A 17,085-nucleotide genomic window follows, 5' to 3' on the forward strand; every position below is an offset into this window, starting at 1 on the left:
AAAATCAATATAATTTAGTAACATACACAATGAAAGTTAGAATATGAAGATAATGGTAGAAAATTGCAAGAATGAGCTAGAGATGAATAGATACGGGAAGACCGAAAAATCTGGATAGGTAGACAACTTGTATAAGCTCACTCTTTCAATTTTCTTTCATAATCTTCTTGTCTTGGAAAAAGGTCATGATGTACAAACCCAAACATCAACTTATTTAAGTATATGAACATAAATTAAAAAAACAATGTCATCTTAGAGACTGTAAATGGTTACACAAATGTACTATTTATTAGAATCTTAGTACCATTGAGATTCGAAGAATGCTTAAAAGTGATATGGTTACACAAATGTACTATTTAATAGAATCTTAGTACCATTGAGATTTGAAGAATGCTTAAAAGTGTTCTTGCTGTGGTGTAAGAATGTGGCGCATCACTCTGTGCTTCCTCTTGCCTCATGGCAACATATGCACTGGCAATGTACTCTGTTAAATCTTTGGGTACATAAGGCACCGTTCTTCTTGCAGCTGCTATATATGCCCTGGTGAAAATAATTCATGAGAATGTAATTAATGCAGTCAAAATTATAGTATGTAAGTTGAAGAATTAGAATCTAAGGATCAGTCAATTACTCACCTCAGTATGGATGAATCAAGAGGAGGAAAACCCAAAGGAGGTGGCTTGCACTTTTGGTGCACATATAAGACGTGTCTAGCCATTTCCAAATCACTATCCATGTCAGCTTTGTCAAGTATCAGCCACATTAAGTCAAAACAGGAAAGCAGTGCCGAAGGAAGATTGATATTTTCTGCAGGAGTTCTCTGGAGATCATACCGACCCCTGTCGCAGTTAGAAGTGTCAGATCACAAGAAACAAAATTGAAGCAATCAAAAGGGGAAAAATTGTACCAAATTTGTCACTCAATATGCTGCTAATTTGGAAATGGTATGAAATGTATTCAGCAGTTCAAATTAATAATCGCTCGTTCTTATAGAATTCGAGCATAAATACCCTTCACACTGGCCTGAAGGTTTCAAGAATCTAAGATTTAACAATTCATTTTGACATTAAACCAGATTAGAGATCAATGATTCAATTCATACCAGGCAGGATTAGCAGCAGCTAGAACTGCAGTTCTTGCATTTAAAGAGGTTGTTATGCCTGCCTTTGCAATACTCAAAGTCTGCTACTCCATCACTTCATGAATAGCAGTACGGTCTGTCTCATCCATTTTGTCAAATTCATCAATAGCACATATACCCATATCTGCAAGAACCTGATTCATCCCACAAAAAATTGAAATGTTATTTCAGTAGCTCTATATGTACCAAATACAGATATTAGCTACGCCTTCCACGATCAGCCTTACAGAACATTTGACTAACATCCCAACCCACAATTACAATGCCATTAACAGGTCAATGCATTGAATTACTCATACCAGGGCACCACCCTCAAGAACCATCTCATTTGTAACTGGGTCCCTTTGAACAACAGCTGTGAGACCTACATCGCTGCTTCCTCGCCCAGTGGTGTAAACTCCAGGAGGTGCCACACTGACCATGTGTTTCAACAGCTGACCTTTTGCTACTCCAGGATCTCCCATCAAGTAGACATGCAAATCGCCCCTAATCTGTGAATTCAATGAAAATTAGCTATACAGTTCCTTGAGTAGAAACAATTGGAATTGATGTGAGTCGGTAGATATTTGGCTCTAGCTACAACCAGTTGTACTATTAAGGTCACACCTACTGCATCAAAAACAAGGGTAACTTATCCAGCCAAGAATACATGAAATATAATAGAAATCCATCAGTTGTAATAATGAACAGTTCATAATCTTAACTTACATGGATGCTACCATTTGAAATTCATCAATCATACCTTCATACCATCCTTTAGTTTCTTAGTGGGAGCACCCACAAGTAGAAGCAATAGAGCTTTCTTAACATCCTCATGACCAAATATTTCTGGAGCAAAAGAACGTGCAAGCTTATTGTAAATGTCCCCATCCTCAGCTAGCCTTTTGATTTGTTCTTGTTCATCACCTTGCAGAACATACCTAGAGTGCAAAGGAATAAACAATATTTAAAAAAAAAGGTAAATCGGTAAGATATAACACAAGATTACAGTTACATAAATCACAGAAGCTTATTACCAATTAATATCTACCAAAATGTTCCAATGAAAGGCCATGTGACTATTGACTTGTGTGCTCGGCAGAAATTCACAGGCTCCATCTTATGAAAAAAAGTACAATTATAGTTCTTGGAATCATAGACCTAGTCCAAATACAGATTGATTGCTTATGCAAGTACTAAATCTCAATGGTTTGGCAAATGTGTTTGGTTAAATTGCAAAAAGATTTTTATAGAGATGGAATTGATAGTGAGATTCAAAGGTTTTTGGCCAGGGCTTGGTGAACTGAACAAATAGATATTGGAGTTGGAGCTCCTTTTTGGAAGGAGATATGAAACTTTACCCTTGGACATGAGAGATTTTTGAGGTGGATATGTGAGACGGGAAGAAATTTGTGTGTGAGCATCAATGGAGCTAAGAGGATAAGCATCTATTATTGTTGAATCCGTGGTACCCACCTTTTAACCTTCTCACTGAATCCTTCGACAAGATATCTAGTTAGACTTCTAACTCACTCCTTGCAATACTAGTTTATCTTCCTCTTTTGAGGCTTTTTGGCATCTAACACCCTGGCTAGATTTTTAGACATGGACAAAGACTCTTTAGGAATCCTTCATACCATTTATGCTTGCATTCTAGTTGAGATGGATATGGCAAAAGCTCATCTAGCAAATCCATATTTGAAAATTGCAAAAGGCATTTAGGTGCAACTGCTCGATTATGACGAAACAACAGAAAATGTTTTCAAACAAAGCACATGGCTACAGATTGTGCCAGGAAGAGAAAACAAAAACAAGCAACTTCATAGAGGAAGGCTTTCCCTCATCTTTATTTGGTGGGGAAAAAAAATAGTTACTGAAATGCCCAAGAAGCTTGAGTGCAAGGAAGTAGTTGAAGAGCAGCAAGACATGGATCACAAACCCACAATGGTCTCAGTAGGGGCAGAGACATTTTTAAAAGTGTCAAACCTGATTTTTCTTCAACAGTAGAGTGTAAAGATAAACAGAGCTTATAACAGAGCATGGATGAGGAGAGGTTTTACATGGGCAAACCTAAGAAGCGGTTGCAGGGTGTAGAAGGGCAGGAGGAAGAAAAGTGGGGACAAGAAAGGATGGGAGAATTGAGGAAGAAGGAACTTTTAATATGCTTCCATTTACAAGATAGGGAAGGAGTTAATCAAACTGATTTGTTGACCTATTACAATATGATGATGTTGGTTCTTGTTAATTTACTCCAATTATTTAAGGCTATTTAGATAACTTGTGTGGCAAATTTAACTGGAGACATGTCCCTCCATAACATACTGATTGTACCCAATTTGTGATTTTTGATATTTTCTTCACTGATAATACAGAGTTACTCTAGAATCATGCTGGCTACTCATACTGGATAATGAGGTTTGGTCATTTTTTCAAATTGCAGCAATGGGCAAAACTAGTCCCTGATTGAGATTTATCAAAATAACGAGCTCATTATGAAAAGTTGAGATCTGTCAGAACCAGTCTCATATCAAGTTTGAGACTTTTCAATGTCAGGAGCTTATTATCAAAATTTGGATCAAGTTTGAGACTTTTCAATGTCACGAGCTTATTATCAAAATTTGCAACATGCGAAAACAATAAGATCAATATCTAAGTTTGAACCCTATCAAGACAACTGAATTAGTCCATGCAAGTTTAAGTTGCCATACTAATAGACCTATTAGCCTTCAAATCAGCAAGCAAATGTTTCCACCAAAATACCAGGCCACCAAAATACCAAGCCAAGAGAAGTTTAAGTAATTCAAAAATACTGCTTAATGTCATTATAGCTGATGTTAATGTGTCAATAACCAAGGTTAGCTCATATACAAGCCTTGTAAACAATTTTTCAGTTATTAATGAATATAGTAGTTAAACCATCCTGATGCCTAAAAATGTAATCACTTTTTCTATTAGGAATGATTTTGACATTTGATCAAATCTATTTTTACTATTCCCCTATTGGTCCTAGCATAAAGTGTGATATAGCTTCATTGATGGTATTTCTTATATGAAATGAGGATCATGTCTGGAAAAATAGAAGTCCTTACAAAACAAGAAAGAGAAAATTTAATGACATACGAAAAGCTAAAACTCACTCCTCGTATCTTTTCTTGAAATGAGTAATTGACATCGTTTCCAGGTATGTATCAGCCACCAAACCTGCTCGCATGGCTCGAAAGCCTATGTAAGAAGGCATAGGAAGAAATATTCCAGAGATCTCCACGAGATCACCTGGCCCAACTTGGTCAAAATAAAATCTAGTTATGGCAAAATTATATATATCTTATCAACTTGACTTTCCTATTAAAGGCTCTCATGCTGAATTGAAAGCCTGGTAAAGAAAAAGATATTATACACTATTTTGTTGGTACCCTGTGCAGCACAACAAACTTGTTCTTACTATAAGAAAATTTTCTTTTCTTTTGTTTCATTGCAGATCTTCTGCTTGCACGGAGGTCTCTCCCCATCATTGGACACACTTGATAACATTCGAGCTTTGGATCGCATACAGGAAGTGCGTCTGTACACATAAGTATAAACTTCTTCTTTTCCCGCAACACATATAACAACAATTTTAAGTGCTTGCAAGGTATATACTTATGAATAAATATTACATCCTAATTTAAATGTATGAAATCAATGATCATTCCTTTTAAGCTTCATTCATCTCAAGGTGCAATTCACAAACTCAAGAATAGTGGTTTTTGTTCTTCAGGATACCTTTAGGGGAAGAGTATGTGAATGCCCCCTCGTGTTTGGAGTCCACTTTATAGGAGATGGCTATTTACACTGCTAAGGTTTGTTGAATCTAATTCTGAATAACATTGCTTGCTATTGTTGAATATGTTCTAATGTATATTTTAACTAGACTTGTAGCTTATATGTTTTGACATTTTTGTTAGGCCTTGTAGTTTGTATAATTTGATTGTTGGAGAGCTTCTACATCTAAGCAAGAAGGCCGTTGCACGAGTTATAGCCGCGTGCTCGGGTATGAAAATTGTTTTTTTTATATTCTAATGTATATTTTAACTAGACTTTTAGCTTATATGTTTTGAAATTGCTTTTAGTGGTTTAATGTTGTAAGGTCTCTTGAAATAAGACCTTCAGGCAGTTGGTCAAAGTTTTAATCTTAGGAATAAAGTCAAAGAAAGTATTTTTAAAATATTAAAGTATTTAGCTAGGTCTAAGAAGATTTGTGTACTTTCGATAGTTTTGCTTAGTTTTTGAAAGTTGCAGTAGACCGAAGTTTTCATAGCCCGATTTTTGCTTCCTGCAAAGAACGATCATGTCAGATAATATAAGTGAAGAACAAAACAGGGAGACAATTGCTAGATTGTGGTCTAACTTGAAAAGAAAAGGTGATGGAAAATGTTATTGTCCTTGCAATATTTGTAAGGGCTTAAACCGTAGAAGACTGCTAATCAAAACAGTTAAGAGACATTGTAGGGAGAATGGTCACATTGAAGGGGGGCATGACTATCATCCACTAGTAAGTCGTTCATTATATCATTTTAACAATTTATATACATATAAAATCACTTGATGATGAGTTGATGATCATGGTTTATTTATGTTAATCAATTTTATATAGTTTGATCTTCCCAAGGAAGTACATGATATGAACCACAGCAATCCGAAGAATATGGTTTTCGAAGTGGAGGAACATGGAGGTGCAAATATCCAAGGTGAAGATAATGATCCCATGGAAGATGATGATCATGCGCCAGAAAACACAATTGAAGAGGATGGTATAAATACATTGATCCATGACACATCTAGTCCAAGCGTATCTGATCATGATGATGATGATGATAGCCTTGATGTACCTCTACTTCAGAAGGCATACGAGCCCCTATACAAAGACTCCCAAAAAACTCTTCTCTTTGCTGTATTGTTGTTGTTGAACTTGAAGGTTATGAATGGTTTATCCAACATAACAATGTCATGTATGTTAAGGTATGTCATATATGTCTTTATAGTTAACAAAGGGTGAATAAAGTACAACTAATATTGTTTATATTAACAACTTATATTTTTTTTTGTAGATTGATAGGCGAGTTTCTGTTACCATCATCAAATATTCTACCTCGCTCATATTGAGAATTAACTGCTGTTATGAAAGATATTGGAATGGAGTATGAAGCAATACATGCTTGTCCCAATGATCATAATATATATAATAAAGAACATGAATTTGCAACACAATGCCCTGTATGCCATATGAGTAGATATCGAACAGATCGACTAACAAAAAAGGTGCCTCAAAAGGTTCTTTGTTACATCCCCATTGTTCCATGGATGCGACAATTATTCAGGTGTAGTAGCTTGGCTCAACTTATGGATTATCATGCACACAATAGAAGTCGAGATGACATTATTCGAATCCCTGTGGATGGTTTAGAATTTATGCACATAGAGGAAAAGTGGCAACACTTCAAAGAAGAACCTCATAATCTCAGGCTTTCATTGGCAGTGGACGGTGTCAATCCATTTGGAGAGATGAGATCTGTTTACTCGGTGTGGCCTGTTTTTGTTATCAACAATAACATTCCTCCGTGGATGTCAATAAAGAGGGAGCACATTATGTTGGCAATGATTGTTCCAGGTATCTTATCATTTGATAGTTATTAATTTACACGTACTTACAAATCTTGCAGTAAAACAGTCACAATAACTATGTAATGTTACTGTTCATTCAAGTATGTAAATATCAAGTAAAAGATATGAATGTATATATTGAGCCTCTTATCGACGAGTTGGTGGAGTTATGGAACAATGTCACTATGTATGACGTGTCTAGACCAATACGACAAAGACAATTTCAATTCCATGCAATACTTGCATGGACAATACATGATACCCCAGGGCTAACACATTTTTGTGGTATGTTATAGTGAATTCAAGTTGCGCACAATAATTCTAATTATAAAATCAACATATTTAATAATCCAATTACATCATTATCTTGTAGGTCTTCAAACAAAGGGAAAATTTGCATGTCTAGTTTGTGGTCCAAAGATGAAATCTCATCATTCAAAAAGTTTAGGAAAGCAGGTGTTTGATGAGTGTAGACACTTCCTCCACAGGAATCATAAGTATCAAAGTACGGAAAAACATCTTTTCAATGGGAAAGAAGAGACTACATCAAAGCCACGAAGAATGACACCTCGCCTATGGAAGTTGGAATATAATAGAATTAATCGTTGAGGTAATGCCGTTCCACCTAATGGTTTATGTTTGTAATTTATATATTTCTATTATGATTTTTGTTGACTAATTGTGTAATTGATGATCGTGAAGGTCGTCAAGGCAATACTGACAACCTTCCAAAGGGACTAAAAAGCTATCCTAGACAATTTAGTAGGTTGCCCTACTACGAGCACTTACAAATTGTGCATTTGTTTGATACTATGCATATTGGAAAGAATATAACAGAGACATTGTGGAAAATATTGGATGGAAGGCATGACAAAGAAAAAATTATCAAAATTTGTAATGACATACATGAATCCAATCATGCATTGAAAAATTTCATTCACTCAAATAGCAACAGAGATCAGATTAATATAAGTGCCCTTCCATGGTTATTAACGGAGTAGCAAAGTGATGCCATAAAAGAAGTCATATGAAAAATTTGATTTCCAACAAGATTTGCTGTGAACATAAACAATCTCATATCAAAAAAAAGTGAATTTGGGCCAGGGCTCAAAACGCATGATTGGCATACTTTCGTCAAGGTAAGTTATGTTCTTCTGTATTTACAATATATTCATAAACTACGTGAATTGTTCGTTATGTTATGTTAGAAAACAATGAAATGATTGGTTTATAATTACTACAGTACATGCTTCCTCTATCTCTCCCAGAGCACTTCAATAATAACATCAAATAAGTGATATACGATCTTGGAAAATATATGAGGTAAGCAGTAATATCTGTTCAATTTGTTGTATATATTTATTATATTCGTGATTTGTTTTTCTTGCTATGTAATCTATTGTATATTATTTTGTAAAGTCTCATATCTATATATTTTTTGTGACTTGAATCTCTTAATGTAGGTGGTTGTCATCTAAAGATATCCATAAAGAAGATATAAACTATTGGAAGAGAAGAATTCCTCATTTACTGTGTGAAATGCAAAAGTGTCTACCTCCAACTTTTTTCAATGCACAGGAACACTACCTCATACACCTAGTTGAGGAGATTGAATTGTGTGGACCTGTACACACTAGGTCAATGTGGATGGTTGAGAGGCATTTGAAATCTTTGAAGGCTTTGGTTCGACAAAGAGCACATCCTAAGGGTTCCATGGTAGAGGGATATATGGTATACTAGACTATGGTGTACATTACTGAATATCTTCCTAAGTTTGCATCAAATATCCATGTAGATCGCATTTGGGATCTCGAGCCTTTTAAAAAATTAGAAGGGGAGTACTTGAAGGGGAAAGGTACATTGAGGAAAGTGAGAGGTAATAAATTATAAGATTTTATTGTAATAAATTATTTCTTAATCTTCAAAATAAATCGGTTGTAAGTTGTTTATTTTTTTTTTGTACAGGTGCTCAAGAGTGGGATGCATTACATTTGTATATTGCAAACAATCTTGATTGGATGACAGTATGGATTGAACGATGTCAACATTCTGGTCGCACATTAACATGGGAAGGTGTATCTTCATTGGTTAAAGAAGCTCATCGTAATGGAGATTCCAATGTTACGCAAAGGAAAATAGATTTAGCACGTGGTTCAAGAGATTTCCAGGTACGTACAAATTTATTAATCACCCGTATGTTTATCAACTCACGATACAATAATTTTGATATGTTTCACATATTATTGCAGGTTAAACACCACAAGGCTATGTTCTGTAATGGTCAGAAATTTCATGTTAAAGTGTTGGATGACACGAAGAAAACTTGTGATTCAGGAATAACTGCAGTCTTTCAAGTGACTAATATTTCATCTAGAAACGACTTACATCCTCAAGAGTCTGAAAATTGATACTATGGCATTTTGGATGAGATAATTGAGTGTGACTTTAGTTCCTTCAAATTAGTACTCTTCGTTGTCAAATGGTACAGGCTACGACTTAATCCAAATGATCCTAATAGAACTATTATTGAACATGATAATGGATTTACAATGGTTAATACAAGGTCATTTAAGCTAGTTGGGGATGAGCCTTATGTTCTTCCAAGCCAATGTGAGCAGGTATTTTACTCAGAGGTTCCACATAAACCAGGTTGGTCATTTGTTCTTAGACATGAACCGAGAGGAAGGCCAATAAGGTATAATGCGATGGAAGAAGAAGATACCAAAGAAGTAGAAGATGATGTAGATGGTGATCACGATCGACAGTTATTGGATGATGTTCCTGACACAAATTTTCATGAAGAAGAAGAAGATGATGATGACGATGATGCTGCTACTGATGATGATGATGAAGATGATGTTGATGTTGATGATGATGTTGATGATGATGACGACGACGACAATGACGACGATGATGGCAAGGAGGATGATGATGACGACGACGATGATGATGACAAGGACGACGACGACGATGATGATGATGATGATGATGATGATGATGATGATGATGATGATGATGAGGATGATGAGGATGATGATGATGGAATTTATAGGTATGCCATCAATCCTTAATCTATTTAATATTCATTTCTTGATAGAAATATATTTGTCTTATATATATGGTTACATAGTTTATTCATTATCTATTTAAAAGCTACAAGTTTCAACTACAAATAGAATACTGCTAATCTAAATTAACTATTAATCTAAATTAATTAAATAAAACTATTTAAAACACATATTGATGCGTGAATGTATTGAGCCTTATTTTCTTTCAGGTCAAAAACATTTGTAAGTGTTTAGTTTAGAAAAGGGAATTCATTAAATATCTATAAAAGGGAGTTGTACCTAGAATAAAATTCATAGGGAAAACATAATATAAGTGCTTACCCAATTTGTTGGTTAATAATTCAAGTATCTCTAACATTTTATTTTAGAATAGGAATAACATTGTATCAGTATGTTGATTTACAGACTAAAACTAGAAAACTTATTTCAGTACATGTATTTGGATCTATGGGATTTAGACGGTAAGTAAAAAGAAACCAGTAATCCATTTTAAAATTATTATAATGGGTTTTGGAAGAAATTATAGTTATCTTAATTAATATAAAATATCCAACTGAATTTCAAAATGTTATGCAAGTGGCTTTAGTCTAGGTGTTTCCTCCACCTCCACACACATCAAACAACTTCAAATAGCATGTCCTCAAGGTGACTAAGCCCTCAACTCATCAGCTGATACAAAAACCCAGTTTTAGCCCTTCACTAGGCCTACTTCCCTAGTAGGCTTATAATGTGAGCCTGATTTAGGTGTTTTATTGTGTACCTTTTAATGTTTTTAATTTTTATGTGATGCTAATGATGGATGTGATTATTATTATGATGTGATTATGCTCACGATAATTGAATTACATTTGCAGGAAATTGAACCCCTTTCAGGAGCATCCCGCACAGTCTCATGGATCGACAGGTATAAGTCAATACTCCTTATAGACAGTCTATTTAATACACTTATCAATAGTAAGATTGATGTCTTCTAAGATCTCTCCCATTTGCAGGTACCAGTGAATAGGTATTTGTCAGAAGGGTCTTCCTCGAGTGAGGGAAATATAGGAATAGAAGAGGAAAGTGAGACATGCAGTTTATCTAGAATAGGGAGATTAACTAGAGGTCAAAGGACTAGAAGGAAATTTAATAAATGCATGAAATTTTTCATTGCTCAAGGGGGGTCATGTTCTTATGATGATGAGACGGGAGGTGACATCGAGGTGCCCTTGAGGTACCAACATCTACAGAAACATTGGGTACCCAAGGAACTTCCTCCAATAAACACTAATTTTTGTGTTAACAAGAGGATATATCGCATAGCACCATCATCACTACATGGTTTGGGCCTATTTTCTATGGACGGCATAAAGGTGTCTTACAACAAAGTTTCTGAATTGATGGAGTATGTTGGACCATGTTACGATTACAAAAGTTGGATGCATATTGTTAAATATAAAAAAAGTATGCATAGGTATGCCCTCTCGGCAAATTATATACAACAAAAAGACAATAATCAAAGTAAAAGTGTGGCTATATACATTGATGGAAGGCCAAAAGCAACAGGGAATATTGTGGGTTTTATAAATAGTACACGACCTGGGTCAACTATAAAGCAACCCAATTGCATATTTGAGGTGCACGAGGGAAATCGTGTATTCATCCGTGCGATAAAATCAATACGTGCAAGGGAAGAGCTTCTTATTGATTACAATTTGAACCGCATAGATACAAATGAGGCTACTATCATGGGGTGGTACATACTATTAGACCAACTTCTAATCAATGACTCCAACATACCATTTAGTCAATAAATTTTTGGCTAACATTTTTATACTTCATCTTTGACACAGGGGCACAATATGGAGCAACCGCCCGGAGGGGATGCTGACGATGCTCCCGGCTCATCTACACATGAGCAGGTAAAACTCATTTGTAATTGTGCAAACTAGATAGAAGAAAAATGTTATTTTTTTAATGTTGTTTTCTTTATTGTTTTGGAGTAATTTTTATAATACTAATACTATTGTTGTCACAGAGGGCTAGTGGTCGGAGGGAGGGAAAGGAACCTGCAGTCCCTCAGCAGCCCCCCCCTGAGGAGGACCCTTTCTATATCGATTTAGCAGAGACCAATGACCTGATTGGTTCGATTAAAATTAATTTAAAGAAAATTAGCAAAGAAATTCTACGTTTGGCAACCATAAAGCCTATGACTCAACAAATAAAAGATAGGGCATCTGAATTGTTGCACACCTCTGAGTCCTTAAAAGTAAGTATTAATGAAATTTTTAATATAACAAGAGTTCAATTATGGTTTTTATGTTATGCTCTTTTATGGCATTAATTAAAATATGGATGCGTTGTCTTTATAGAGTTTTTTGCTTGATTTCGAGCCCCGTTCCCATGATGAGGGTGCTGCAGGTGGTTCAGGTAGATCGCATGTTCCATTCCCCACTTTTTTTTTCAACTGAATATATATAGGAATGATCATAATCATTGACAATACATGCTCAAAAAATACTTTTTTTTAATGCTCTAACAATCTTGTCCATGCTAGTCCACGCGTTCTATATTTATGCATGCTCTAACAATTTTATTCTTCAGCTTCACATCAATTGAATCCTACGATGACGCCGCCTCCATCCAGGACAACCACAAATCTCTTTCCGACTACTGAGTCAGCAACACGCAGCTTACATGCATCGACTGTTGCACCATCTGCTGGTACACAAATCCCTCTTTTTCTCTCTTATGACAACAACAAACAGTTTCTTTTTTACAACTTTATAACATCAATTATCATTTGTTCTTTTATACTTCGATCATGACAAAGACTTATGAAACTTATGAAACTTTTTGCAATAGGACCTGCAACATCATTTCTTGGATGTTCCTATGTTCCTAGTACGGGAACGGTGAAGGATGTCACATTGATCGTTAGCGATGATGAAGGCATTCCATTAAAAGTAGCCAAAGTTCCAAGTACTTTAAAGTTATTATTATTCTATAGTGATATAATAGTAATTTAGTTTTTGATCACTCTTCATCGACTAATGATCCCATGATTGTTTTGTAGGGAATGATCTTTTTTGGAGAAAACTTGGTGATGAGTGTTTGCGAATATTTGGGCCCACCATGCGTAACTGGTGGAACATCATATCCTAACTAAAACCCCAAACCACTATTTTGATTTCATATCATTGCTATAATAGTTTTCCTTTTCGTCCATTTCTTGAAGTATATTAAAGGTAGCTTCACTTGATTTATGAGTCTAACATGTTTTTTTTTACTTAAAAGGTGGAATCACCAACGCAAACCGTTCAAGGATGATCTTATAGAGAGCATGACCCAACTCTTTCGACCTCGTGCATTCGAGAGAAACAAGCTCCTTGAAAAATTCGGCTTATGTTTGAAGTATATTAGGGACCAGTATAGAAAAAATTTACGGGATAACCCCAGGTACGAGCGTTCGCCCTATGTTCCTGAGGCTGAATGGTAGGCTCTGATTTTGGATGGAAAGTATAAAGCTGAAAAGAAAAATAATATTACACCAGTGGAGAGTATAGAAAGGTATGCGATACTGTTGAGAATCTAATTAAGTACTAATTAACCTCCATATTTATAGTATCTAATATATTTCAAACTTTTCATAGATTGCTTGACACATCAAAGGCAACAAAGGCAAGACTAGAAAAGCACGGGACATACAAGCTCGGCTTTGGTGGTTTTTCGAAACTTCAAGGAAGATTTGTAAGTATTAGTAAATGAAAAATTGTATCAAATTTTTTATATAATGTGAAGGGAAATGCTAGGACTCCCTTATTTAGCTCATCAATTATAAATAGGTCAATAGAATATAATAACAGTAGTGGATTTTCATATTCAATATAAACAATTCAAAAATTGAAGTCAAGACTCTGCGATCTAGATTAGTGAAGAAAACTTGTGATTCACTAATATGACATTATTTAAAATCTCACCCTTGACTGAATTTTCCTCCAATAGTTGAGAATAAAGGTAGTGATTGAAAGAATGAGGGAATGCAGTAGCACTTGCAACCATTTTTATTTCCAAAGAGCTGAACTAACTCTTACCCAACTTAAGAATTTGGAGAAAATATGTTGGTACAAGCAAAGAATACAAACACGCAACATTTATATAGTAGATTGCTCCATCAAAACTGCTCGATTTTTCTCCTAGTATATTGTGATGGATATAGATGATTTGCTGTTGATATTTTAACTACCCTCCATTGGTTGATGAAACAATGCAAGTAAAATTCACCATACCACGCAAAAATGCAGGGCTTAGAGTTCAAGAGATGCCTCACAGAAGACGATAAGAGAATTGGCTTCCAACAAGGCTATAGAGCCGTGGCTGAATGGCTACGAGCTGAAATTAGTGTGGAAGGTTCTAATACTGATGCATCTCAGCCACAAGTAAATAAGCTAAATGAAATTTATTTCAAATTGAATACTTTACCAATTAGTCTATTTGATGTTAAGTTCCAATATAAAGTGATTATATTTGTTTTAAGCAAGCAATGATAACAATGTGTAGGATGTTGGAATGCAGCCTGACAATCCTTCTACACAATATGTGGATGTCGAAGATTTGCATGATGTGCATTCCAGTCGTGGAGGTATACATTTGCTATTAAATTTTTTATATGTAATTTCAATTGGTGTTTGGATTAACATAACATTTTGTATAGCAGCTGTAGAGGATTGAGGGGTCGATGTTCATGACCGTGTTGACATTGAGTCTAGACAAAATGATGTGGTCAGATCAGGTAAAGAGACACAGTTATGTTATTTAAAATAATTAAATACTTTTAACAATTATAATAAATTATTTTTAATTTAACTCTTTTATTTGTTATTGCAGAGGACCCCCCTTTGCAACAACATAGGAATTTGAGATCATCAAGAATAGAGAATAGGAAAACTGATGAGGGGGGAATTGATGATGACACTGATGCTCCTCTTAGAGCTTACATAGAAAAAAGAAATAGAAAGAAAAAAAAGAAATGATTGTCACTAAATACCTTAATTGATAATGACTGTATTTTATGTCTCAATGAATTTAATTATGTGCTAATGAATGGTCATGAATTATGTGTTAATGCAGTATATTGATGAATGTTGCATGTTAACGAATCTAATGTGTTAATGAATGTTATCATGTGATATTGATTGAATGTTACATTTTATTAATGGTTGAAAGAATGAATGAATGTTAGATGTTAACGGGGAATGTAGAGTGATGTTAGGGGGAGGGGGGTGGGGCCAAATGAGCTTCCACCTTCATGTGGTTGGCCCTATTTAGTAGAGAATATTAAACTATTCTCGAAACAAAGTGAAGCTCAATAAGATACTCAAATAACCACCCTACCCCAAAACACACGAATGTGTGTTAATTCTCCATATAGGTTGTGATACACTCATAAACTCCAACGCTTCATAAGAGATCACCACTCTTATATCAATTCATAGTACAACGTTTGAACTCCAATGGCTATGCAAGGACTTCATAAGTACAAGGGTTACACATATCAAGAAGGGTTAATGTCATAGTATGTAGAATGAGAGACTAGCCATATTGATAGTTTGATAAGATGGTTTGGCTCTTCCTAATGGGTTTTACAAATACCACATAATCAAATCATCTTGGATTAGCCATATTATCCGTTATTGTTGTAGTATTCTATTTTATATCACATACACTCTCTTTCACGAAAATATTTATGCATGCGCTTAATCTCCAATCGATGCATCCCATCTCTTGGTAACATTCCCTTAAGCCAATTTGTCCAACAATTTGGATATACTTTCTGTACTCCCATATTATGTTGTGATTCTAGTGTGTTTTGTGCTCCATTGGTCTTCTTTTTTATTTCACACACACTACGCACTCTTACTCATTCACACATATCCAAACCTTATATTTTTCCAAGATAGAGCCTTTAAAATTTATATTTGAAATCTAAAATTATTTCCATCCCATTGATATTGATATGGGAACCCTAGAGTACTTGTATGAATGGATGTGTATTTTCATTCCCAACTCCTTGTAAATGCAAAGATGTCAGCAGTTCAGTCAACAATATAATATTGCTTTATCAATCTTATGCAATCCCTTGCAAGCAAATTAGAAGCTCCCCAAAGGACAGTAATTGCTCCCCCTACATATTCACTACTGGTATGTCAAGGTAACTTTAAGGATTTTATAAATGAGAATTTGTGTCAATGATTAGCAATTTTATCCATTGTGTTGGCACATCATAGCCACGGTCCTCTTAATTGAATGAGGTCTTATTTGTGGCATTTGTCCCACCACACAGCTCCTTTATTTGGTTCACCTAGCAGATGGGTCACCCAAAATAATTAACTTTTCAGTCTCAGTGCCTTATTAGTATCACACTTCATTATACTTCTACCTTTGTGAGATATATAATTGTTGTTTTATTCATATAAGTCATTGGATATATAAAAGTCAATATGTGCTCCAGAAATCACGACTTGAGATGAGGAGCTAAGAACAAAATAAATCCAGAATATTTCATTATGTTCCATCCCAATATACAGTTTTGTGGCTGTTATTGTTTTAAGTATGAGGTCGATCATTTGGTACCAGCAATGCTTGAATATTGTCTTTGTCTTCACCAAAATAAAATTCTCCATCAACATAGAAAAATTGCAATTATGATCTGTAATCGTAGAGTGCTCTAAGAGGCCCTATCCAGATCATTTCCACTGCATGATCTGTAATTGTAGAGTGCTCTAAGAGGCCCTATGCTAGTAAGGAGGAAAATCAAACTTGTTGACTTCTTGCCTCCAAATCTGACAAGAACTCCACAAGCTCTTCGTCTAAAAACACAGTGATTCTTTTCAAACGCAAATACATCACTAGCAATTCATTTTTTTTGGCCCATCACAATAAGCACAACATTTCTCCTTTCCATGTCACTGTTTGTGATTGCTATTACATCACCATTGCCTATATAAGCTAAGTAGAAATGGATCAATCGAGAGCACTTTATTATGAATTTAGCTTTCAAATTGCACAACACTAGTTCTTCTGAATCGTAAAAGATGGTAAACAAAACTTGTGAAGCCTAATGAGCATTTTGTGCCTCCTTGAGGTACTCAAATATATGAGCAAAATTACCACAACCTGTCAAAAAGCTATATAGATCTTTCACACACAATTTTCATTTCAAAAATAGAAGTAACATCATTTTTGTAGCTTCTTGTGTCATTTGTAGGCAAATCATCT

General features: G+C 35.1%; 1 pseudogene; it reads right to left on the reverse strand.

Annotated features, from left to right (window-relative positions):
* Positions 1–332: 332 nt before the first annotated feature.
* On the reverse strand, positions 333–16,713 carry LOC149549733 (DNA replication licensing factor MCM7-like; annotated as a pseudogene).
* Between the last annotated feature and the right edge of the window lie 372 nt (positions 16,714–17,085).

This window comes from Cupressus sempervirens, chromosome 7, assembly GCF_028749045.1.
Source record: "Cupressus sempervirens isolate cs-2001-9-10 chromosome 7, ASM2874904v1, whole genome shotgun sequence".
Taxonomy (NCBI): domain Eukaryota; kingdom Viridiplantae; phylum Streptophyta; class Pinopsida; order Cupressales; family Cupressaceae; genus Cupressus; species Cupressus sempervirens.